Genomic DNA, 25,483 nt, shown 5'->3' with positions numbered 1-25,483 from the left:
TATTAACGTATATGCCCAATTCCTCTGCTGCGTGGTTTACTTCAACAATTTGCTTTGAGTTTCGTTAAAAATCTTTGCTAGCACGACTGCTATATTTATGAAAAGAGCTTTGTTTTATCAACTCAAAACTTTGGAAATTTTCTCAAATTAATTCGTGCCTCGATCTAAACTTACGTGTCTCTTTATTCACGAACAAATTACGATGCTCGTGCCGGACTTGGCTCTGTTCGCCACATTTATGTCGGACAAAGAGGTAAAAAGGACTGCTTTACATATAGGAAAAGAGAGAACCTTTGAGGAGTTTAAAAAGTCTTTTAATTAATGCCTAAAAGAGAGCTTAAAGTCTGTTCCTTTCTTTTCTTGAGGTTGTTGGATTCATGTCTACTGTATATTCATAGAATATGTATTTCTTTCATTTGGTTCATCGTCTTTCCGACTATTAGCAGAAGGGAATGATAGAAGAAGGATGACACTCTGTATCCACTTAATACTTTAGTAATGGAACATGATTCTTCCCAGGCTCACCCTTTTTTGTTTGCTCTCCTGCTCATCAAACTTCAGATGGGCACCGCATCGTGGAGTGAATTCTATAACTGTTTGGCATACTAAATCGTCAACAATCAACCCACAAACCTCGTCTTGACGTGGGGCAAAAATACACAAGCGAGCTATAGCAAATAGTTAAGCGCTAATAGAGTAATGATGGAGTTATTTATCGCGTATGTGATTCGGTTTAGCAATCTTGCTCTGATGTTGGAGAGAATCGTGTTACCATTGCCCCGCTTGAGGTAGACTTCTTTTGAAGAGAAGTATTATACTCTTTTGCTGTTAGTAAAAGCAGAAGTGAGATGAGACTAGAAGTACTGAGCTAACCAAATTCTTCACTCGGCGAAAGTGAATATTCTTGATAACACACCAACGGTTGGCCCTCTAGTAGCGGTTTCTGAATTTTCCCTCCAAAACGTGAGATGCTCGTGGCGGTAGACGGCCGAACTAGATTCAAGGAGCCGCGCCCGTGTTCCGCCGCTTTAGGTTGAGGGGAAGGGGGTAGGAAATGTTTTTGGAACTCGGCCAATTTTTTTCTTTGTAGTGTAGGCGCGATGGAAGCGGCATAAAATCCTCAAATTTGTTCACTAGTGCCAGGATCTACTACCAATGCTAAAGCCCTTCACTTCTAGTCTCATCTCACTTCTGGTAAAAGTATCTGTTACAAAAAAACATAGAATTATCAAACTTATTCATTTGATAACGTTCGATTAATTGTAAGTCAAGCAAAGCCTTACATCTTCAGTGATTCTTTACAAATACAGCATTTTTAGAAAACTAAATCTGAAATAAATCACCAAAACAACGTCCTGATGGGTAATTAAATTATCTTTCCATTAAAAAAAATACAGTGCATCCGGTTTTGTTGAGGTATATAAAAACTTCGGGATGGATGCGATGGGATGGATATTGGAACAAATCCGGAAAGAGCCAGAAACGACACCATCACGTACCATCCCTCTCAATCCTTTTCTACGAATTTCCCCTTAACCTTCTAACGAAATTACGGGACCCTCTGTGTGTCTTTCAGCTAAAAATCCCTCAAAGCTCTTTTACTTTTTTTTATGTGGAGGAAGACGATCCTGCTAAAATCTTTATATCCGAGAAGGCAAAAGCTTAACGTGCTAGTTCTTCTCCGGAAGGGTTAGTAGAATATTAAAGGGAAAGTTGGTGCTAACCTTGCTAATAATTCAACCAGGTAATTTATGTACGCGTTTTGTGGGCGGTGCTCGAGTGCTCTCCGTCACGCGTCATAATTCTGACTTTTTTCTAACTGTGATTTCATTGATTGGTCGTCTGCTTACATTCCTAGTTCATGGGAAATAAACTCGCGGACCCAGTTGACTGTGGTGTAGCAAAGCGAGATAAATTATTCGTGACGCAAAATTTATCATAAATAACGATTATTCTAGCTCCTCCCTTGAAGCCCGAGTAGATACGTTCATAAAATGACTACACAATGATTTCTATTAGCTTATGAATTCCTGATTCAAAAATTTGGCCCTTTCATTGTCTTAACTATTAAGATAGAGGATGAGGGTTATCAAATGCTTACATTTAATCTGATGGTAGTTCGAATCAATTTACTTGGTAGGGTAGTAGTGGGTTTAGATTTAAAAAAATTTCCCTTTTTGCAATGTCACCAACCGTAGACTTTCGTTGTTCAAAGTATAATCTATGGTCTATGGGTGATGAAAAATTGACTTTTAGTTATTGCTATAGGAATCTTTGTGTCCTATTTTATCCATGTTAATTTCTACTCGGGTTTTGTGGGCCGGGCTTGAACACTATCCGTGCAGCGTCATTTTTCCGACGTCTTTCTACTGTAGTTGGTAGAAACAATAGGTCAGGCAACGTGAACGAGCATGGAGATAAATTACTCGTGACGAAAAATGGGTCAAACACAATGATAAGTCTAATTCCTCCCACTAAATCTGCCTACATACGTTGAGAAAATGGGTAGACAATGATTTTTATTAGCTGCATAAATTGCATTTATCGGACAAAGAATCCCATGCAAGCAATTTAACTAGAGCACTCATTTTACTCCAATTAATGTCGCTACAAATATCCGTGCCGGTAAAGTTGCGCTAAAATAATGGAATTAGATACACCGTCCTCTGCTTTCATGTTCTACGAACCTTGCCTTTTGTTCTCGAAAGCCCCTGGTAAAAACCTCCGAAACAGATAGGGTTTCTTCCGCCCTATTAGCTTTAGAAACTTCCAGTTTGAGTTATCTTGTCGTTACGGTTACGCAACTGGTTGGTTGGACACTTTTTCCTCCACTATTTATCCTTATCCTCTTTTATACCTTTCCAAACCTCATATTTCTCTTGTTAGAAAGGACAGTAGATTTTTCTAAAATTGCAGTTCACCTGGAAAGTGTGGAAGCTTGAGATGATAGGCTTGGCCTAGAAACTTTGATGCCAGAACCGAGGGGTTGGTTATCGATGTCCTCATGCACATGTGTATATAAGTGGTTCTTAAGATAAGACATCCGTGATGGTCTTCACGACGCGAATAATCGTAATTTGGGGGCACTGTCTTTCAAACAGTGGCAAATCGCACAGCCATAGAGAATTATGAAAAAAAAACCGAATTGGTTTGGACCAAGGCCGAAAAATCAAACGATATGAGTGAGGTTTATCAATTGACTGAAGTACAGTTATTGCAATTTTTCTTTAATCATTTTTATTAATTTAATCCCTAATCACTACTTAATTCAATCAACTTATTTTACTGTTAATCGATTTATTTGCTCTAAATTAATTGTAAAATTTTCATACCTACGCTTTTTCAAGAACAATTAAAGTTTCTTGAATAGTTAGTACTTGTTAATTTGAAAGTATTCTGAAACATAACTGCGCTGTAGTTTTTAAGTTATTCGATGGAGAGGACCACCAAAACCCCATGTTATTTCTATGGGAAATTTAGGGAAAATCTGTGTTTTTTCGATTAACATTATGGATGGGTATCAGGTCATATATTCAAGGGTCTACCGGCAATGTAGAATATATTCAATTTTGCACACATTGATGGTCTTTTCTTTCCTATGGGCAAGCTTATTTTGCAATGAATGTTAAAGAAAGTGGTTCGACTTATATTTACTAATTTTATCCGAAAGAACACGTAAAATGATAAATATTTAAAATATTGAAGATGTTACGAGAAATTAAATTCGGGAGTGTATGTACAGTACGACAATGTGAAGTAGAAGTTTCAATTTCAAATAGTTTTTATTTAAAATAAATGAAGAAAATTCGATCGTTTCCATTCCTTTAACTAATTTGTTATTGTTTACACAAATTAAAAAAAACTATCCACATGGTTAAGGTTAGTGCACGTAATTAGTGGTGCCAAAAATTAATCATGATTTGTCATTCAACTTTATGGTTAAAATTGTAAAATTAATAAAGGTGTATTTTTAGATGGAAATTAATCATTATATAATAATTTTCAACAAAAAGGTGCGACGAAAACAAACCAAAAAAGAAAAACATTGCACTACAGTCGTTAACATTCTAAAGTCTAAGTTTATGAAAAAGTTAAAAATTCCCAATGGATTACGTAGAGAAGAGTAGTTGAATAACGAGGCACACCCAAGTGACCCGAGTGAAAGGACGACTTAGACGAGACCACGAAAAAGCCAGGCATATAAAATATAAAGGGGACAATCTCTTGGGCGTGGTACTCTCCGAATGAAAGGAATATTTCCAAAAGACGACTTAGGCATAGAAGAAAAAAGCCGATTAAACTACAAAAAAAAATGCATTTTAAGTTTACTGATTTCAAAAATAGACGATGCGTGATAGCGATAAGAGCAGATGGAATATGGAATCTTCATTTTAGCAGGGAGGGAAAAAAGCAGTGTTTTCCACCGTGTAAAATTTCCTTCTTGAGCACTGCACTGAGTTGCATTTGTTTTCCCGTCCAGTTAAAGGGTCTGTAAAGTTGGCATGGACGGGTAGCTAAAAATTATTTGAAATACGTCACAGGGACGTGACTGAAGAAAGGCGTGGTTCCAAGAAGCTTAATTGGTTTTATCTCGAAAACACCTCTTCAGGGAATTGGCGCTGCAATCAAGCAAAAACCAATTACTAGGTGTCCAATTCCACTCCATTTGGAGTCTTTGGAACTTGGCGTCACGTGGTGTTTGTGACTTATTTCAAGTAATTTTAACCCACCCGCCGATGGCCACTTTACAGTCCCTTTAAGTGCAAAAGATTAAGATGAACTGTGTAAATTTCACCGCTAGTTAATTGATAATGTTAGGTTAGATGCGTTTTGGTTGTTTGAACCTTAGTAGCATTAGGTCATGTAAGGTTATTTTAGATTTGTTTTGGTTATTTTGAACCTCAGTAGAATAAGGTCAGGTAAAGTAAGGTTAGGTTTTTTTTGAACCTCAATAGTATTAGGTAAGGTTAGGTTTGGTTTGGTTATATGAACCCCAATTGTTTTAGAATATTAAAAAGTACGTGAGGTGAGGTGAATCATGGTTCGAAAAAAACCTGGTTTTATTAAAAAAAAAACCCCAGCCCACTGGGTTTAAATGAGTTTTTATATTTACCAGTTGCGTGATTTGTAGTAATCGTCAATCAAAAGTCGCTGCTTTGTAAAATAATCGTAAAATTTTTCATAAAAATTAGCAAATAATACTTTGTAGTTGAAACCATAAATATCTTAAAATATCTTCAAAAATAAATTTTAGCATTTAAATTCATGAAAATTTAAGATTTTAGATACGGGTTTCATGTGTGGTTTTTAAAATTTATTTTGGATATGAATGCGTAATTTGACGATAGATTCAGGACAAACAAATGCCAATAAATTTTAATTTCTTGTTAGTTTAGGCTGCTTCTATTACATATAATTACGACGAGTATGAAAAAACACCTCGTACCAGGAAATGTATCGAACAACCAATTTTCGAGTTCAATTAATATTAGATAACTAGGCATTGAATAAATATTTGGTGAAACTGAAGACGCTTCAGAGAATTCCCGATCGTACCTGAAAAGGTTTCAGCGGAGCTGCCCACTCATTTGCGACCGAAACTGGTTTAATCTCATTTGTAAACAGTGCACCCTAATTAATTAATTGAAGATGAAATAATAATTTAATTTCATTCGATCCGGAAAGAACGGAATGGGTGACGTTTGTGAAAGTCAATGTTAGCACTCGTTAAAATAAATTGGATCTTCCGTTCTCAAGAATCCTGGTATATTAAGCATTATATTTTTGGATGAAGCAGAAGGTCGGAAATGGTTAACAGTTTTCTAAAATTATTAAGTGGTTTAACATTTCCATCAAATCAATTCTGCGAGCAAACTATATAAACGCGGATTTTGGAAATGCTAAGCGTAATTGTTTTACAGGGAATTGTGTCAAACATTAGAATTGTTAAATTCAATCCACCATTGACAAACGTACATACAGTAAAACAAAAAGTTACGAATAAGCAGTCGAAAGGCGGTGAGGTCATACCCATTTCCCCAATTCCCCCCCCTTTAAGCCGTCCTACTTCAATTCGAGTTAGTACGAAGAAATGAACAAGAACAGTACGGCCAGTAGTTTAGCTTCGAGTTAAGCATAGGTCAACTATAGGGCTGAAAAATCTGTTCAAAATGACGTAGCTAAAACTGCCTGTTATTGGGCGAGAGCTCGAATTGAATCGTTTGCTACTTTCATTGTTGAAAACCACATACAAAAGTGGGAGTCCAAACCTTTTTGTTGTAATATCAAGAAGCGATATTTAGTTTACTATGGATGTCTAGGATGCCTAAGTATTCGCGCGCCATAGTCCCAGTCCCCTTTTCAAAATACAAGGGGGGACGTAAAAGGAGGCCGGGCTATTTCGCCTTTCATCAGTCGGAAAATACGTAATTTTCGTCATTCGCGTTGCGCTGACGTAATTTTTCAAGAACCAATGAGATGCTGGTTGTAATTTAGAGGCGGGGATTAACTCCGAACCTACGTTTGGAGTCTGGAGAAAAAGCTAGAAATGTGGGGAATTTATACCTTCTCCCTTGTAAACTAGATATCGCTTCTTGGTAATATATATGCTTTTGCCATAACAACATGCCATATCGCCTTGAAGTCAAAGTGTAAGCGATAACGATAATTATCAGAATAAGTACCTTATCCTCTGTTTCAAAATTTCCAATTGAGAAATTACTTATTGCCCACTTTGAGGCTGTGGTACTCTAGTAAGCTCAAGAGGCAAGGAATAAATTACGAAGTCATAAAAGGTACGTTCATCTTTAAATATCATCGCGAAACCTTTTACGATTTTCCGTGAATATTGCTACTACTTTTTCTGTTTCAAGAAATTTCCATGGCAGCAAATACGAAAAGCTAATTCATTTGGTACCATATACCACTGCACAAAATCTTAGTTTCCCTTGTGACAATAAAAGACTTTGACGTAGATACTATACAATCTACTTGATATTTATATATAGAACGTTAGAAATTGTAAAAGATGGATATACAACCGAAAATAAGAAGGGCGCGGAAATTGAGTGTGATTTATAGCTGGTCAGATCGTCTTCTTTACTACAGGGTGTTTCTGATAAGTCTGCCATAGTTCAAAGAGCAATTTCTTTAGGGTCAAACTGAGTGGAAGTTCTCAAGAAACATGTCTAGTTATGGGTCGTAAACACTGTTCCCTAAAACATGGTAATACTCGCACCACGGATAGATTTAATTTTAGAAGTAGGAATGGAGAACGGTTAGTATTTACTTCAGTCCGACTCATAGCTCATTATAGAGCCCCTCCCTTCAACACGTACCGAAAAGTTTAAATTATCATATTGGCTCACTTAAAACTACGTTTTGATGACACTGCTGACGGAGACGGCGAAAAATACTTATTTCCTTTTTACCTCTGTCGCTATGACTCGCCTCTTCTTTCATACCTCCTCCCCTGTCCCATGGAAGGGGGTCCGGGACTTTGACGCGCGCCCAGATTACTCTGTTCTCCATTCCTACTTCTAAAATTAAATCTATCCCTTGCTGTACTTTAGTAGAGTAAATTTCTGCTAGATAAAGGTTCAATAACTAAGACCTTCCAAGGCTGATATATCTTATTCCACATGCGTGACTATTTCCTGGTTTTAGGGGACAATCAATGCTTGGAAGCCCATATTTCCGCAACTTCATATTGTAGACCCCATGTTCCATGACACTTTCAACTAAGCTTGACCCTAAGAACGCACCCTTTAATTTTTGGCAGACTTATCACTAAACACACTGTATGTACACGCGCTGGGATCGAAGAAGGGCAACTCTAATCTCCGCCTATAAATTTAGAAGTAAAAGGGCATTATTCTTGTCAATTTGAGGATATACTTCGTGGCAATACGATCCAAGCTCGAGAGGCACGTCCTTTTCCTGCCAGACACGGATAAATCCGAGCGACCAAAAAAAAAAATAAAAATAAAAATAAGGTCGGTCTTAATAAATTGAAGGAAAGGGATTCCAAAAAATTGATGTTTTAAACTCCGGTATAGCGGTATTTTATACAAAAATGCACGTAAAAATTTTCAAAAGTAAAATATTTTGGATTTTTCTTCTATTTTTTTAATAATATTGGATATAAAGTCATAAAGCTAGTGTAACAATTATTTTATTATTTGAATTTCGGGTTTTTATTCATAAGATCTTTATTTGTTAACTAGCTGTTACCCGCGGCGTCGCTCGCTTGTAACTTTCATGAACATGATATAAAGAATGGGTAGATTTTACTGATGATTAATATTTTTGTAGCACCCTATGAGCGAAGGCACTAGGGACATTTTTTGTTACTTTTCATGCGGAAATTATTTCAAAAAACAAGGGTTTTTAAGTTTTTGGCCGCCATTTAAAAAGATGGCAACAAATCGAACCCAAAAGACCATTCAGTCTGTCTATAGGTTAAAGGAAGCCAGTGTACTAAATATTTGCGAAATCGGTTGAAACGCGCGGACTTTGTTGCATAGAGAAGATTTTTTTACATTTCTGGGCGCCATTTATTAAGATGACGGCCGATTGGAAAAATCTTTCTTAGTACGCGCTTACTACTTATGAGTAACGTTCCTGCAAATTTTCAGCCTTCTAGGGCAAGCGGTTTGGGCTGGGCGTTGATTATCAGTCAGTCAGGACTTTGATTTATATAGATATAGATTATAGATATAGATTAGACTATTTTCAAAAGTCTGGTATTTAAGCCCCTTGTTTTACTAAAAAAACAACGAAAACAAGAAAAGTTATCGGGACTAGCAACCGAACTGTAAGAAATTTAGAATAAGTACTTCAAGAGTAGATCAGCTTTACAACAAGATTCCGATCATATAAATTAATTGAACGCATGCTTGCTAATTGTGCACTTCCTATTGATGTTTTCGAAACTAGTGGATTAATTTCATAAAATCCGACAATTGAGTCTTTTGTTCAAAGAGATGAAAGAGTTTTCGTAAAAGCTCATAATTCACCCTATAATTACTTAATAACTCTGAATCAGTTCATAATTGTAATGGGACGAAAGTGTTAGGCATATTTCCGTTACCAAGGGTAACGCGTTCACTTAAGGCTTAAATCATTCCTTGCCTGGTTATAATCTCGGGAATCTGGCCTTGGGCACGATTGCAGACCAAACCCAATCTCTTAGCTAAAAATATTTGGCTGATGATATATGTATCGCTCAACTACGTCCAACAGTGTACTCTAAGAGCCCTAAACATCTCGTCTCCTTCCCGCTGTCTCCCTAATTCTCATCATATATAGCCAGCGACCTCTGTATTGATAATAAACTTAGGTCTGTAGTAAAGCGTTCGATTATTACGAGGTAAGGGCCTCTTACACAAACGCAAACATAAATGTATGGATTCTTACTATACAGTCGCTTTTCCTATATTTAGACCGCACGGTGAAAATACTTTTCGAGTAAGATTCCTTTTATCAGATTATTTTTGCAGAGACTTAACGCGGTTATTTATATCCATATAAGTCTAAGTTCAAACTGACTGACGGTAATCAACGTACAGCCCAAACCGCTATACATTGAAGGCTGGAATTTTTGCAGGGACGTTACTTCTAAGCAGTAGGTATGAAGTTAGAGAGATTTTTAAACCTCCGCCATCTTGAAAAATGACAGCCAAAATGTAAAAAAAAAACATTTTTAATGAAATAATGTCCGCGTGTTTCAAGTGATATCTTTAATATTTGTTTCCCAATATCCTCTAGACTGGCTTTATTACTATTGGCCTTTGATTTGCAACCATCTTTTAAAATGGCCGCCCGAAAAGTAAAAACATTTTTAATAGACTAATGTTGAATTCGCGTTTCAACCGATATAGTATACTAGTTTTCAATACCCTATAGACGGGCCTAATGGCTTTTTCGACTTAAATTTTCCTTCATGTTAAAAATGGCGGCCCTAAAACTAATAAACTGTCCCGACGGGCTGACGGGAAAGCCTGGTGTCGTACTAGTTCTAACACAAACAGCTTTTTACTTGTTAGTACGTGAAAGAAAATATTCTCCATTGCAAAATTTACACAAAAAAATAAAGTAGTCAAGTAAAACGAAACGTTCCGTGCATCGCAAACGTATCTTTACTAAAATATTTTGAACGTAATAGAGTGTGTTAAGAAAGGCGTTACTAAATTGCCTTCATATCGCAAACTAATATAAGTTGAAGTTCGAACGCAGACTAACTTATTGATTCATCAAAACTCAGGCCAACCGCTCTTAGTAAGTATTCTAGTTTCATATAGGCTAGAAATCATTGCCGGCGTTCAGTCTAAAAACTCTAGATACTTCTCCTAATGCCTTGATGTTATGCAGGCATAATTTGTACTGGATTTGCAGGCGTAAGTAGAGACTTTAAATTATTGGTAAAAAGACCCTTAATTGAAGAAACCAAATGAACCATAGTCATTTCTCACCAGATTTTCCAAGCTTGAGTTCCTAAAACATTAATTAACGAGTTACATTAAACATTTGTGTTCGTGTTTGATGAAACCGATTTTTAATTCATATCAACATTTACACATTTTTTCTTTTGATTATCACGATAGATATTTCAAAACTGGCTTGGTGTTTCACAATTTTCTTTTCTTCGAATGACTGGGGAAACGTTTCACCCTACGCACAAAGCATTTAGGAGCCATATACCCCGAGACTTCTAGAACGAAAAACTCAATTTAGTTTCACCACAAGTGTGTATGATATGCTACATAAGAATGACATTTTCTATTCTTCGTAATGCTATAGACTTTCTAAGAGCTAGTTCGAGAACGACACTCAATTTTGCGGTCAATCTTCCTATTTAGTCTGTACTATGCCTTTGACAGCGCCTCACCAGGCAGGGGCGGACTGGCAAGCTGCACAACCATCTGCCACCGTTTTAAAATGGGCCCCCAAGCCGATCCCTAAAATGGGAGGGGAGTATGTCGTTATAATGCACAGGGCCGTCGAGAGAGGGGGGCAGTTCGGTCCTTTTTTGCCGGGCCCGTACCTCTCGGGGGCCCGGCCGGGCCTCGACCTTGGTTAATTCTAGTGGATAATGGTTGTAAAAATATAAATATAAAACTTAAAAATAAATTTATCTTCAACTAGAGCTTAAACAGCAAAATTCAAAAAGTGATGAAGAGTAGTAGTTTTAAAACTTCAGCCTTCTCTCAGTCCCTTGTTTTCCCCTTTTCTCACTAAGCATGAAGTAAAATATAAACGGAGGTTTAAGTTTTGTTTCTGTTGCGATAGGCCACGGAAAAGCTTCAACATCTTCTGGGCCGTCGAGAGAGGGGGGCAATTCGGTCCATTTTCCCGGGGCCCGTACCTCTCGGGGGGTGTAACTCGTATCAGCAATTCTCGGAAGAGCAGTTCTCGAAATGGCAACCGCGATTCCAAAAAAAAGCGGCGTTAATCAAAACTGCTCTTCAAGAAAAAGCAGCTGCTGTTTTAGAAATAGCGGCTGCTATTTTGTAAAATAGCAGTGTTTGTCTTGAGTTTTGAGCATTTCTTTACAATACAGTTATGTTCGTTGGTTTTTATGTTAGTTTATTCTGTGATCATTTAATCAGTAATGTGACCTAATTTTTTACCTCTCCGAGTGACGTATGTCACGGAGAGGTTCTAAATTCGACGTGTCTGTCTGTCTGTCTGTCTGTCTGTCCGTTGTTATACCCACGTGACCGCGTTCGCAGTTTGCAGATCGGAGCAAACGTGTATTCAATTTCCAGACCGCATTTACAGTCCCGGAAATTGTATTCCACTTACAGGCTATAACTCCATTGTCTGTCTAACAACTGTTCATTTGTCCACCCCACATGGACACCAGTCTGAACTATCTAGCTTCTAAACACCACCATCTTCTAGTCTTTCGCCCATTCCACATGGACACCAGTCTGTACACCTGGCTTCTAACACCACTATCTTCTGGTCTTTGTTTTTGTCCATCCCACATGGACACCAGTCTGTACACCTGGTTTCTAACACAACCATCTTCTGGTCTTTGTTTTTGTCTATCCCACATGGACACCAGTCTGTACACCTGGCTTCTAACACCACCAACATCCTTAAGGTTAAGACATACGCGGCGATCGGCTAGGGTTACGAGAAACGTCTAGCCTTCCAATGGAGGGGTCTTCCTCCAAGGTTCACGCAATTGCGATGTTCTTATCTACAGCCGCGATTCGAATCCCTTATATACTACCTATTTGAGTAAGTCGAAGCAACCGGCGTATGCTTCATTTCAAACGCCAATATTAGTCAAGTCTCTCTAGAATGTTTAATTGTTCTATATCAAAACGATGTAACGTTCAATAAGGCAAACAACTGACGAAGAAAATATTTAATATTAATTATATTTATTTTAATATTTAAGATAATCTTGTTTCTCATCTCAAAATTAATACGGAAAGAGTTAAAAAGCAGCTTATTTTTTTGTCTGTGTGTGTCCGTCCGTTGTTACACTAGTGCGTCGCGTTAGCAGTTAGCCTTGTGTTGATGTGTTAAGAAATCATACAGAACCTTAATATTCCCTTTTTACATAATATAAAGTGAATATGTGGAAGTATTTTTCGTAATTATGATGCATTTAGTAGTTTTGTAGCTTTAAAGCTCTGTTTCATTTTGATATTCCAAAGATTTTTTTTAATATTGTTATTTGAAATGGCTGTTTATATATTACTTAAGCTATACGACATCTGTATATAGAATAATCCTTGGTTTAGTGACTTCATGAAGAAACCTAAGACCTAGACTCCGGCGGGTAAAACAAGTATTATCCGCAATAGGCTTAGTGAAACAAAGTGTAAATTATTGAGGCCTGAAGTGAAGTAAACTGTTGGCTTTGATTTTCGTGTCTGAAATGAAGAGACATTAACGGTTCAGAGTGAGCCGAAAGTTAAATACACTCTTAAATAATCAGGTAAAGATTTTATAATAGAAGAAAAGATCATGGTGGCAATTAGATTAGTAAAAGGGCTAGTGGTAAACGAGTAGCTACAGACTTTTTATTCTCTTTACGGTGCGCTATGACTATTAGTGCGTCTGGGTATAATTTAGCTTTGGTGTTATTTAACGTTAACATTCGTGTTGGCAAACTAAGAATATTGTTGAGGTGAGACGAGACGATTGTGTTTACACTGAAAACCAGTTGTGAATGTAGCTACCAGAATATAGGGTAAACAGCTGAAGCGTAGACTTCATTTCCTGTTCTTTTCCCCATTGACTGATTTCCATGTGTCCAAGATTTATCCTTATTGGATGTAAAATGTCGTCTACTTTACTGTTTGCTATGTTTGGAATACTACTTCAATATTTCGTAAATTTTTACTTCAAAAAAGTGAAATAACTCCATATCTGGGTAAATAAGTTTGTAGTAGTAGACCTCTTGACTCGGAGAGGTAATATTTTGGTTTTCCCAACTTGTTTAAAAAGGCATATTATTATTTGGGAAGTCAATGAAGATAAACACAGTATTTTGGAAAAGGCGTAACTATGGTAATGTGACATATTTTTTTTGGAAAAGGCATATTTTTATTTGGGAAGTCAATGAAGAAAAACAAAAATATTTTGGAAAGGGCGTAACATTGGTAAAGTGACCTAATTTTTGGAAAAGGCATATTATTAATTGGAAAGTCAATGAAGATAAACAACAATATTTTGGAAAAGGCTTAACATTGTTTCACTATTTCCAAAATATAACTTACCTAACTCAAACCAATCGAAAAGCAACGCTTAAAATCAGAGCTGTGCTAATTAATTAGTTAGCTAATTGAATTTCTAATTAATTAGCAACATTTACTAATTGAAAATGGTAATTGAATTTTAATTACCTTAGTGCTAATTGAGAAGTAATTCTAATTAATTAGTATGAATCGGAAAGGTAATTATCTAATTAAAATTTAATTAGATTTAGGACTAACTAATTAGCCAATTGGATTTTCAATTAATCTTTTACGCCAATTTGTTGTAAAAAAATCGAGGAATTAACTCATGATTCATCTATTTGAATAAGAAAAAGCCTTATTATATCAATGAGGAAGCCTTAGTGCTACTCTAAATTTTCCATCTCCTCAAATATGAGAGAATACTAGTACTAGTAGAATATTTCGTAGTTCGCAACTGCCCCATTTTGAAATTTGGACTGTTTTACCTACCTTTAAAAGCAGTGCGCGTGTATTTACTACTCAGGAGTCCATTATAGGAACTGTGGCAAGTAAATGAAGAAATGAGACAAATTTTAACATTATTTTTCGAGAATTATTCTTGGCTTCCGTACCCGTTTTTCAATGGTATTGAAAGATTAAACTTTGCATTACCAAAGTTCTAAATCCATGGGCACTTCTAAACTTTGATGTTTACTTATGGTTTCTATTTTACCTTAATTAGAAAATAGTAATTCTAATTAATTAGTTTGATAAATAAATTTCTAATTTCTAATTGAATTGAATTAGTTTCTATGTCTAATTGCTAATTGGCTATTTAATTAGTTCATAAATATTTCCCTAATTGCTAATTGGCTATTTAATTAGTTCATAAATATTTCCCCAATTGCTAATTGGCTAATTAATTAGCTCAAAAATATTTCCCTAATTGCTAATTCTAATTCAATTAGTTGTCAGCTAATTAGCACAGCTCTGCTTAAAATCCCAACCAACCCAACCTGGCCTGACCTAATACTATTGAGCTCAAATAATCAACTTTAACCAAACCAAATTATCCGTATCTGATCTAGTTCTATTTGAGTTCAAATAACCCAGCCTACACCATAATAAATAACTATAGAGGTTTTTCGCATCCCCGTTTTTCTGCTCTTCTGAGAACTGCTGTAACGGTACGCCGCGTTTACGAGAACAGCTGTATCGGTAACTGCTGTAACGGGTAAACTGTCATTTCGGGAAAACTGCTATTTAGGGAACCGCTGTTATGAGGACTGCTAGTTAGGGAACCGCTTTATAAATTATTAAATGAACATTATCTTATGAGATGCCATTTACCAAGGTCCGATTTATGGATACGTAACTATTTTGAGTTAATGAAGGACCAATTTGGAAATATGCAAACCCCGAAAAGGAGGGCCCCCATTGCCTGGGGCCCCACTGCCAGTGGCAGTTGGGGCCCTATGGCCAGTCCGCCCCTGTCACCAGGCGTCGCTTTACAAGAATCTACGACGTTTCACCTACGTCACTTCATGACAAATTCTTAGTAACCAGTGACAACTTATGGAAGATATCTTATGAACTTATGTTTTCACTTAATCTAGTTTGATACAGGTTTATTTTTAGTATAATTAGAGTCGCATGAAACTCTAGGGTGCCCATTCGGACGTCTTTTTTTTACAAGCGTGAATGGTGGTTGTAAAAAGGCGACTTAGCTCCCTGTTCCGGTCTATAGAGTAATTTCGGTTGAGAGGGGGAGTGAACTGTGTATCCCCTACGTTAGGGGCAACTTTGTACTAGAGAATACTATTTGCCCCCGGAAGGGAAGGGGAGGGGGGATATCACTAAGGTAAGAGATAGAGGGTTATGACGTTGCCGTATATGGGAAAGAAATTACTCTATTGCTTGCTGAGTGTACATCCTGCATCTTTTAATGTCATCCCTTTTATTGCTGCCTTAGAAAATGAATACCGTCTTTTTTAGGAAAAGGGTAAAAAAGGCGTGATCTGGCATTAAGTTGTGGCGTATTCCTGCATGGTTGCTACGATTAAAGCAAAACTTAAGAATGTAAGACAGTTTTTAAATGGGTCTAAACGCTAGGGAAAAATTAGATGGTTCCATAAATTTTAACGACCTTATGCTATTTGTTTCTTTGGAGGAAATTTCTTATGCTTACTAAACATCCAACGTTGAATGTTACATTACAATAAATATGTTCCAAACATAATCAATTGAGGTCAGTTAATATAATATTATTCTTCAAATTTACAAATTTTGCCCTTTAAATGGACGGAAAATCACGGAAAATAGTCAGGGAATTTGAATCTGAGAATGTTGTGGCAACCCTGTCCTACGTCGTCTCGGTGGTCGAGTCTTGGTCGAACTGCGGGTCACTTTCCCATAGGGAATGTTGCGGGTGGTCCTTCCCTTTTTCTGCTCGTTGCAAGGACAATTCCCTGGACTATATTCTACTTAGTGCATCCGCTCAAGGTCTCAAGCTTGGAGGAGGAATGTTTATACTGGAGTGGGGTTTTAAAGCCCTAACACGAGAGGGCCCTTCCAATGCATGGAAGTAAAATTTGCCCATGCTAGCCAGGTTTTAGGTTTAGCATAAGCTTTATATGCCACAAGAAGAACTACTATTTTCACTTGTGCAGATGACAAAAATATTTCCACCGTGAGGTGGCAGCACTCAAAAAAGCCCAACCTTGAAAAGCATGCTGGGATTTTTTGACAGCCAAGGATGACCCACAATTAACTCACCACTCCAGAATCAAAATTCCCTTCTCCATGCCACAAATGTGGACGCTGCAGCGTGAAAAGTCGAAAAAAAAAGACAGGATCTGATCAGTCGAGATTGGTCCGCGGAATATAAATAAAAAATACAAAAAACCCTCACGCTGGTCGCATCATTCGAAGGCCACAGTGTCCCAAAACTAGTTTACGGAAATGTTGTCGTTAAAAGCAGTCCTAATCCCTTCTCTTTTTATTTTGTTATAGGCAGATTAATCGAAAGTTGTCAAATCTTGGATTAGACAATGTCTGATTCTCTTGCCTCTAACAATAGAGATTAATTGTAAATTATAAAGAAAAGGGTCAAAGTGAGAAATGCGAGATCACCGTTTAAAATTTTTGATAAGATAATATTGCCGTTGCATCACGCAGGAACTTTTAGTAATAGACCATTTCGATGTAACTAAGAGCAAAGACACGAGGGTAAATCTTTGAATTCCATCTGGTTATTTGGCGCCTGCGCTGTAGTCTTTTTGTAACCTGAGTGCGCAGAGATGGCAATGTATCAACTCCCTTGTATGACCCGATGCGGAGGGTTGCCTGCCCTCTTTTTTACGTCGAAAAGGTCTTTTTCAGGTGAATTCCCAAGGGCTACGAGCTTCAAAAGTAGTAAAATAAATGACAAAAATTATTTGTATATTACCATGGTAAAATACGATATGCTATAAATCGGTAATTTGCAGCAATGTTTGGTAAATTACCGGTATGTTACTGAGAGTAGCGCGTTTATTCAAGTCTCTCTGAAAAATGTGCGCAATTAAAAAGCAGGATGTTTTTCGTTTTACCTGAACTAAAAAAGTAGGAACTGAAGTTGAATTGAAAATGTTGAACTATTTTATCGTTCTTTTTTGCTGCAAAAAAACCTTCCAGTCAAACGTTTTCGCTATATAGGAACGGAAATAATAACCAAGGTGACACTGACTGAACTGAGAACCAAGCATGACCGTTCTCTTAAATCGAAGCCAAATAGTAACGCTTTGTCTGACCATAGCTTTGACATATGTCCTGTAAATGTCAACAAAAATAGTTCTAGAGTGGCTATTTTTGCCAGAACACGTTCGTTGAAGTAATATACAGTTTCACATTTAATGAAGAATTAACAGAATGAGGTCATTTCTAATTAATCAACTTCTGATTTATTTATCACTACGTGGGAGAGCGGGACCTTGCAATCTCATGCAGGCCAAGCTAGTTACGCTTGGTTAATTCGGGCCAGTTCCCGGGCCGACTTTATAAGTCGTCATCGTTTGATTTTATTAGCGAAGCGACGTAGTAAAATTAGCGACACTTTTCGAGCTCCAAAAACTGTTTTAATCAGTATAAGTCGAGAAAGATAACTGTTATTTCTCATTCGACCGATATTTTGATGCCCCCGGCACAAAATTACTATCTAGAACGAAAATAAAAATATCGAGCGTTTTGTTAATCTAATTTAAAATATAAAACAAGAGGTAATATTCTCTATCATGTATTCGAAAAAAGATGTTTTTATATACCTGGATTTTATTAAAAAATATATTCTACAGGGCCGGTAGGCCCTTGTAGATATGACATGACACCCTTCCGTAATGTTAAAAGAAAATTCACAGTTTTTAGGGTTAGCGTCCCATAGAAAAAGCATTAAAAAATTTTCGGTTTTTTAAGGCAATTGTGGCAGGCCATACGGAAAAAGTATAGCGAAGTTAGTTTTCGGAATACTCCTAAATTAACAAGCATTTCTTAAATGGGAAACTTACGTGTTTCGATTTTTAATTAATGAATTCTAATTTTTGTAATTTAACTAATTAAGATAGTACGTCAAAAAATTACTTTTGGGTCAGAAGTCAGCCTAACCTTATAGCGCGCTTAAACCTATTTCTTCATTTCGTTCTCGTTGACAACTAGAAGGGCCTAGGTTTGTGGGTGCTAACAAGTTACGTTGACAAATTTCAAATGTTGGGTTTCTTGCTGATTTTCCTAATTTCTTAGCAGTAGACCCTAACCAATTACTTTGGTATTTCATCCGAGCTTGAGCACCTTTATATGTATTTTCTAATTAACTGTAGCACCCTTAATAAGAAATACGTCGTTATCAGGTCAAATTTTCGTCTAGAAAAGTAATTCAGGTAAATAATTACAGTTAATAGAGGTTTTTATATCATTTAAAGTAAGCTTTTCGACGTTCTTTACGGCCAAGGCTTAAGTTTTAGTTTGTCTATGTAATATAGCGTTTATAGTGTCTTTCCTTTTAAAGATTATAAGAAAGCTTATTTCCAGCACTGTTTTGGATTGGAAATTTGGAATTACAAAAATACGCAGTCTGCTTCGATTCATGCTACAAATCCTAACCCTAGGGCCTAGGTTACCGTTTTACGCTACGTAACTTAATACTGTATTCATCATGACTGTTTGTTGGCGCTTCAACATTCTCATTTGAGGACAGGTATACTCGGTTTCATTATTTGTTAATCTCACTAAAATGCTACTAATTGTGAAGGTGTGTGATATAATTCCTGAAACTAAACCAATGTAGAGGACCAGATTATTCGTTAAAACAATTTTGATCCTATTGAATCAGTCATACTGTGATGTTAGTCATGTTACGTTATCATTTTATAAACTATTTGTTACCAACAGTCGATTGTTTAATTAATAAGTAACAGTGGTACTGGTTAATGCAGGAGGACAGTGTCGTTATATAATTTAATTAGTGAAATAATTTTCAGGTTTACAACACAGATTCTCTCAACGTAACCACGTTAGAAACGGAGGGTTACGTTGTTTGCTATTTCCACAGTCCACATTGCCGTTTCTTTATTGGTTTAAATTGCTATGAATTGTATAGGTATTTGATTTAATTACTGGTATTCAAGCTAAACTATAGAATAACATCATTCATTAACATATTGTATAGATAATCTTTACCACAAACCTAGCACAGGATAAAAATTGAACGCAATGTGTTGGAAATAATCAAAAACTCCTCTAAACATTAGAATTAAGGTGAATTAATTGTTGAAAGTCATTTTATAAGCTTAATGAGCACTGACGACAAGTTAATTTCAACGTAATTAAGTATAATTAACGTGAAATTAAACCCTAAATATACATTTTTTGGATGAAAACTCCGATAACTCTTAAATGATGTTCTTGATTAAGATTGTATCTACCCAAGCCGTTGGTAAAGCCCCATGTTTTCTCTTTCACACTCAATCTAATTTAAATTATCTCCAAAGTACCTTAATAGGCGCGAAATTCAAAAGTTTAGCGTAAAATGAGAATCGAAAACTCCACTAAAAATTGCAATTAAGGTGATGCATACATTTAAACTCATTTTATAACCTAAATGTACACTGCCAAAACACAATCCTACGTTAATTTTAACTCAATTTAATATAATTAACGTGAAATTAAACCAAAATATACATTTTTGGATAAAAGCTCAAATAACTTTTAAATAAACTGTTTAATTATGATTAAAACTACCCAAGCCATTGGTAAAGCCCAATATTTTCTATTTCACACTTAAGTTAATTTAAATTATCTTTAAAGTACATTAATTGCCGCGAAATTCAAAAGTTTAGGGTACCATAATGATGAATATATGGCAAAAATATTAAACTGCACTAAACATTGCAATTAGGGTAAAAAAATTCAAATAAATTTTAAGCTTAATCCACTCTCACGAACCACGCTCAAATTAAGATTAAAACCTCACAAGTTTTTCGTACAGCCACAGAGGTTTCCTATTTCACTTTCAAATTAATTTAAATGATCATTAAAATATATCAAAAGCGCATACTACTTGTATTATAAACTAAATCCACACTAGATTAACAAGATAAGCCGTTAAATTAAACTCGATCAAGTATAATTAATGTGAAATTAACCCAAAATACGAATGTTTTGGGTAAATTCATGGATACCTTATAATTAAACTAACAAATTAAAATTAAAACTACACTTATCTTTCACCCAGCCTCCACTTTCCTGTTTAATTCTTACGATTAATTAAATTGTCATTTAAAAGCATTTTTCCCCATTTTGAAAAGAGAGCCATTGAAAAGGAGCGATATTTAAAAGTTTTGGGGCAAAATAGTGATTGTTCCGCAAGAGTCAAACAGTCACGCCTCTAAAGTTTGCAGCTAGGGAGAATTTCTTGTTCAAACTCGTTTAATAAACAGAAATAAGACTAGTAAAAGAAGATAAGCCGTTAATTTCAACTTAATAACCATATTTAACGTGAAATTAATCGAAAACAATACGTTTTTTGGGTAACTTTAGATAAATCTTAACTGAAATAATAAAATAAGATCAAACTACGCGAGTTGTTCTTTCAGCCTAAATGTTTTCCTATTTAACACTAAAATTAATTACATTATCACTATAATACATTAATGGGCTCCAAATACAAAATTTTAGGGTAAGGAATGTGTCAAAATGAAACTTTTCCATTTAAATTTTAATTAGGCCTGTGCGAGTCCAGTTTTTTAGGGTTCGAGTCGAGTCTCGAGTCCTTAAAAAAGCTCTCATAGAATCTCGAGTCGAGTCTTTTAATTGGTATCGAGTCCTCGAGTCCTTAAGTCAGCTTAAGAACTAGGTTTCAAGTCCAGTGTCGAGTCCTGATAATTTATGGCAAGTATAATAATATAATATAATTTATGGCAAGTATAATTTAGTATGACATCTCCCGTTGGCAGTATTGGGGGTTTTACATATAGGAAGCTGTTGGTCTGATCTCGACCAGGCTTGGAAATAAGGTTTATTTCTGAACTAGTCCGCCGGACCAGTGACCCCTGATGTCTTAAATTTGAAACTGGTCCCGGAACCAGTGACCCTTCCCCTATTTATTTTTCTACTGGTCCCAGGACTTGTGGTCGTTTTCTCTTCTAAAAAAATCTCTCTCAGCTTAGGGTTGTATACACAACTGGACTCATGGAGTCAAAATTTATGTTAAAATGAAAATAATTAAAGAGGTCCCCATATAAATTTTTAATAAAAGTAGGAATTAATAAACTAGTCATTGGGACCAGTGACCCTCACGTTTTGAATAAAAAAAGTGGTCCAAGCTATTAATAAACTGGTTTTTGACCTGTAAACCTGTCTTATTTCCTAGCCTGGATCTCGACAACACTGTCCATATTTCAAATACCGTCGTTTTTAAACTTCTTTAATAAATAAAGTACAACATTATTTGCTTATCGAAATCAATGTTTTTGAATATAAGTTAAATGTAATTAACGATACTTAAGTACTTCTTTAAGCAATTAGAAATAGATCAACCCCAAATGTATGACGGTAAAGCAAAAATAAAATTATTCAAATTTTAATTACAAAAAGACTGAAGTGACAGATATTATAAAAAAACGTCTTGGTTTGGACCAAGGCCGAAAAAAACAAACGATATGTGTGAGGTTTATCATTTGACTGAAGTTTCAGATATTGCAATTGTTTTAGTTATTTTTATCCATTTAATCCTTAATCAATATTAAATTCAATCAAATGATTTTACTGTTAATCGATCTAGTCCCTCTAAATTAATTGAAAAAATTACATATCTACGCTTTTTCAAGAACAATTACATTTTCCGAAAACATTTTATCATGAAATTAATTATTTTGAAGGGATTTCGTGTCGTTGCTCACTAACTTGTAAGCACCTTGACGGGCATAGTTTTAATTGTTGCTGGCTTAACAAATTTTCAAGTTTGCACCAAAAAAGTTTAAATCTGTAGTAAGTTTCTGAGAAGACTGATTTTAGAGAAAATATGATAAAGAACTTTTTTTCTCAAACTAATGTCGTCTTCTTGAGACAAAGCAACAATGCTTATCCTGTGTGGTTTCGTTTAGTAGGTGGCTCTCTGTAGCACAGGAAAAATATGATATCGGTATAAATATAACCAGCAGTAAGATAAGGGACTAGAATTAAAGTGCCCTAGCATTGGTAATAGAGCCTAGCACTAGTGAACAAATTTGACGATTTTATGCCGCTTCCATCACCAAGTGAAGAGTTTGGTTACCTCGTTACTTCTAGTCCCTTATCTTACTTCTGATATAACCAAAGGTAAGGGTAAAGATTACATAAAAAGAAATACTTCTCAGTACCAATGACTTGTTATATTCATTTCATGCGGAAATAATATGGGTATACACATTATTCATTACCAGTTATGCGAAGGTCACACTTTACTCCGACCCCCCTTCCTCTATTTTCCCAATATAAAAATTTTTAAAAGCAACAGTGGTTCAAGTGTATGGGTCATCTGAGCCGTCGCAACACACTCAGCCAATAATACCATATAGTTCGAAACCTTTTCACATTAGTGACTCTCCGGACTTGCCCGCCAACCTTAATAACCTAAAACTATAAAACATTCCTGTACATGAATGATTATGGTTGTGGCTTGTCACTCACTAGCGCCTGAAGGACCGATCACTCAGTGTAATTTGTGTACATTTGTAAGTAAGTAGACCATTTTAGAAATTACATACAGAAAAACTAAAACACAAGGGTGATGCCGCCATTGGGGTCTTCTCTCTCTCGCCTAGAAGCACCGCTATAGGCAGAGCGAATTGACTCCGTCTGGCGGTGACCCTTGGTGCGAGGGATAATACCCCAATGGTGGCCTCGCCCCTGTGTGTTTTCCGAAATGGTCTTTAAGCGTGCTAAAATGATTACGCGTAATACGTAACCGGTGTACAAGTAGCGCCAACAATGTAGAAAGGGGTGGTGACGTTTCAAATGAAGACTGAGTTATGACCAAGAAATTCTAAAGCACGGAGAGGAAAATTGCAGTGCAATGTTTTCTTCATAGAGGCGACAATAGAAATGTAGCATTTCGATTAAATTTTTACATTTTCCTTTCGAATTATGTCAAAGTTCGCTTGCTCTTTTTAGAAAGTCAATAGAATATTTCAAATATTCTATGTTGATAGCTCAACACGTACTCCCTTCAAAATAATTAATTTCATGATAAAATGTTTTCGGAAAATGTAATTGTTCTTGAAAAAGCGTAGATATGTAATTTTTTCAATTAATTTAGAGGGACTAGATCGATTAACAGTAAAATCATTTGATTGAATTTAATATTGATTAAGGATTAAATGGATAAAAATAACTAAAACAATTGCAATATCTGAAACTTCAGTCAAATGATAAACCTCACACATATCGTTTGTTTTTTTCGGCCTTGGTCCAAACCAAGACGTTTTTTTATAATATATATATTGGCATACACGAAAGAATCTATGCCCTTAGAGCAACCATTTTCATAGAGACATACCACAAAATCAAAATTGCTCAAAATACATGCAACGAAACGTTGGCTAGGCTTAAAGGCAGTGGCTGAAATCTTCACAAAATTGCGAAATAAGAAATTGGACAAATTTCTGAATTTTTAAATTCTACATTGGCCTAAATTAGAAGTAGTACAACCTCCTGAAAAACAGAATGATGCTAAAAATGCTTTCCTTGATCAATCGAACTTGTTCTTTAATTTAGTTAATGAAGTTTTCCAATCATTCAAACAAAACTTGAGATCATTAAATGAAATTAAAAAAAAAGAGGAAGAGACTATCAATAAATCCGGAATAATTTCTGGTTTCACGTGAACATAAATTTGACGTGAAAATTAGGGTTATACGATTAATTAAATCGCACGATAAAACACAGGTTATGGAGTTTCATTTTTAGTCCCGTCGTAACAACAATTGCCAAAAATAGCGATTCAGCGGATTATCAATTATTTGCTATGTCGGTTCCCATTTCGACAGTTTGCTAATTTTAAAAACCTCTCAATCATACGTTGACGTTTAACGCAGCCAGATGTGGCGTATACAGTAGAAATTAGCCTTTCTATGTTTTCAACTAAGCTAAGTGTGCCGGGGATCAAACCAAAACCTGGACTCCCTATTTATTTTTCGCCTATGCACTTCAGTCTTGGAGGAAAGAGATGACATGGAGTAGAGTGTGTCAGTGGGCCCCATGAGCGGCAGCGAAAGCCTCCCAAAGTACCTTGCGCACGCCCCTACCTTAGGGATTGTTTATTGCTGCCGCCAAGGAAGATCCCTTCGCGAAACGTAGCAGGTCACGTGTCTAATTTTCGGCGTTAGATTTAGCTGCGCATGACTGGAGCACAACACGTCATTTCCTTACGTAATCGACGCCAGACAACAGGGGTCGAATTGTCGTCTGACTTAGCACGATGCGTCTGAAAATGTGCGCACTAGCATATTGTTACCGACCACTTGAGGTTTTTGGGTGACCTTAGTTATATAGTTACACCAAACTGCGCTTGCTTGATATTCCTTGTTGCATTGTAGCGCCATTTAAAAATTTACGCTATTCAGCTTTCATTTTTAAGATACAAGGGGCATCGTCGACGTTTACGTACCGTGTGACCCTCCAAATACGCTGAGAATGCTGAGGCTACTTTATTACTACTCCATCTCACCTCTTTACTCCAAGATTTAGTGTAAACGTACATGCACTATGCTCTAAATTGTCTAATGATCTTAGTGAAATTTTCGAAATTTACCCTTAAATATTACAGTAATGTAACCTAACAAATGCTGAATCCATACGAAATACGCATTTCCTAGAGATCGAATTCGGCAGTAAATTTTCTTTTTATTCCATAGATTCGCTCCATTGACCATAACTCAGAATCTCGGGGGGCTTGAGTTCCAACTTGATTTGAAATGGAGTTTACAAGAGGGGGTGGGCCTCTATACATATATAAACCGAAATGGAAAAAAAGAAGTTTCTTTATTCCAGTAGATAGTCTCTCCTTTCGTAAGCTTAGATTGCGAAAGAATTATTTATTCAATTTCCGCGAAGTTCGAGAAGGTCCAGTTCGTTTTTGAAGAGCCCGTTTAAGAAATAAAAAGAATGAAGTAAAAGGCGGGTAGTAGAAATGTAGGCGAACGGGAAATACCAGGAAATTTCATCGTAAAAAACTCTCTGTAGTCTTAGAATTTATTGGCTGTATTTTGGTAGACGGGTCTAGATGGAAACTA

The 25,483-nt window shown here is 36.1% G+C and overlaps 1 protein-coding gene across 6 annotated transcripts in view; it reads left to right on the top strand.

The window, feature by feature from the left end:
• Positions 1 to 25,483, top strand: part of LOC149610624 (potassium voltage-gated channel protein Shaw-like) — a 227,563-nt gene that overhangs the window by 55,034 nt on the left and 147,046 nt on the right. For 2 of the 6 annotated variants that reach the window (XM_089859337.1, XM_089859344.1), the window contains exon 1: positions 6,721 to 6,794. The exons of 2 other annotated variants lie outside the window; for them this stretch is intronic. The gene's annotated coding sequence lies outside the window, so the exon portion shown is untranslated. Of the gene's footprint in view, positions 1 to 6,720; positions 6,795 to 8,205; positions 9,469 to 9,532; positions 10,750 to 25,483 lie in introns of those variants that run through there. 2 more of the 6 variants (XM_089859338.1, XM_089859340.1) reach the window with 2 other exon arrangements.

Source organism: Phalangium opilio, unplaced genomic scaffold, assembly GCF_054372755.1.
Source record: "Phalangium opilio isolate 3A_F unplaced genomic scaffold, DU_Popi_V2 ptg000329l_1, whole genome shotgun sequence".
NCBI classification, from domain to species: Eukaryota; Metazoa; Arthropoda; class Arachnida; order Opiliones; family Phalangiidae; genus Phalangium; species Phalangium opilio.
Note: the sequence above shows the minus strand (reverse complement) of the source record. Positions and strands in the feature narration are given on the sequence as shown.